This window comes from Meles meles, chromosome 17 (assembly GCF_922984935.1).
Source record: "Meles meles chromosome 17, mMelMel3.1 paternal haplotype, whole genome shotgun sequence".
Taxonomy (NCBI): Eukaryota; Metazoa; Chordata; class Mammalia; order Carnivora; family Mustelidae; genus Meles; species Meles meles.
Genome location: NC_060082.1, coordinates 62209303 through 62211470, shown reverse-complemented (window position 1 = coordinate 62211470; position 2168 = coordinate 62209303).

The window sequence follows — 2168 nt, the reverse complement described above, 5'->3', positions numbered from 1 at the left end:
TTGAGGCCACGCCCCCGCGTGACTGTCATAATCCGTCCCGCCCATGGCGCCTCGCTCTTATCCAATCAACACCCTAAAGCCCAGCGGGTGGGGCGGGACCAATCATGAATGGCCAGTAAAGAATGAGGGGTGGGGTTAACTTCGAGCTGAGGAGAGGACCCTTGACTCCCTCGGATTCATGGGAAACGAGTGAGAAGGGCATTATGGGGAGGGAAGTTCGGTTACTCTGTGGAGGAGGTCGGTCGCCGTGTGAGGCGGGAGGAGCGGGGAGCCGACCGGTGAATCCGCGGTTGGTCCACGGCCTGTTCCAGAAAGAAATATTTATGTATCCTGTAGCCCGTCATTACTGCTTCTCTCTTTGAAATCTTTTAAAATTTCTTCCAGATTACATCTTCCGTGTAGAAATTGTGGAAATCGGAGCAAAGTATGAACCATGAGATAATAATCGTCACGATGCCGACACTTAAGTCGTTTTGAGGTCTCTGCGGTTTCCTTTTCTTCTTTTCTCGAACTTTTTTTTTTAATTTTTTTTTATTTATTTGACAGACAGATCACAAGTAGGCAGAGAAAGTGAGAGGAGGAAGCAGGCTCCCCGCTGAGCAGAGAGCCCGAAGCGGGGTTCGATCCCAGGATCCGGAGATCATGACCTGAGCCTAAGGCAGAAGCTTAACCCACTGAGCCACCCAGGCGCCCCCAACCTGTTTTTTGTGTTTTGTTTTGTTTTTTTTAAGTGTAGTGAGGGCGAGGTCTAGAATTACATTTTTAAGATTTTATTTATTTATTTGACAGAGATCACAAGTAGGCAGAGAGGCAGGCAGAGAGAGGAGGAAGCAGGCTCCCTGCTGAGCAGAGAGCCCGATGTGGGACTCGATCCCAGGATCCCGAGATCATGACCTGAGCCGAAGGCAGCGGCTTAACCCACTGAGCCACCCAGGCGCCCTACAGGTGATTTTAGATTTCTGTTATTTACATTTACGTTCTCAGGGGGTTTTGTCCTGATAATAGACACATTCACATTAAAGGCGTATTGTTTTCGTGTCATAGGTGGTGACAGAAAAGCACGAGCTGATACGAAACTGCTTTTGACCCACAGTTTTACCTCGTCTTGCTTCTCTTTGTTGCTTGAAACCAGTTGACAGTTAATGATGAAGTAAACCACTGGATGATGTCTGCAAGTCCGAAGTCCAGGACCCGCAAAGCCGAGCTTACAAGAGGTAGTTGCTGCCAGACCTCTGGGTCGCACTGCTTATGTTATGTTGTGGCTGACGAATTTGACTCGTATATATTTCAAATGCGAAAGCCTGAGTGAGCATGATAGTTGCACTATGGTCAGAACTCCAAAATCTCACCCGAACTCTTTACACCTCAGCGTTTCTTCCCTGTCAGCCAATTCAGAAATTACTAGAATGCTTTATGAAAAAGGGAAACCAAGAGTTACTGAGAAGTCAGGAGGTCAGAATACAAGAATATTGTATTTCAGAATCAAAAGATAATACGGGGCGCCTGGGTGGCTCAGTGGGTTAAGCCTCTGCCTTCGGCTCAGGTCATGATCTCAGGGTCCTGGGATCAAGCCCCGCATCCCGCTCTCTGCTCAGCGGGGAGCCTGCTTCCCCACTACCCACCCCCCCCACCCCCCACCCACCCCCCCACTTGTGATCTCTGTCTGTCAAATAAATAAGTAAAATCTTAAAAAAAAAAAAAAAAGGTAATGCAATGGTTTTACGAAACAACCCATCCCACACACTAGGCTTCTCACCATTAGAAGCAAACAACACAAAAGTTAGTGTGAAGACAGTAGTGTTAGTGTCCTCAGTTTGACAGAAAGCTGCAGGAACATCACCAACAATCCCTACCACCGCGCATATGTTTGAAAGTTCTTGATTTCCCACTTTTTTTAATATCTTTTCCTTTCTTCATTACACTTTGTCACCTTTCCGCAGCAGAAATATTAGATGGCATAAAACTGAGATGATAAATTAAACCTTTTGCTCAGCATTCACAGCATTAGGTCCCATTTTCAGAATTTCACCTTTGACTGCCATTCCCGGGTGAGTTTCGTAGGTTCAGTTCCAGTCTGGACGGAGCATGGTGTACAGTTGTACTTGTCGTTAGGGGAAGAGCATTTTCAATTTTATTCTTCATTCCCATCTCTATTCAAGGTCTTTGGC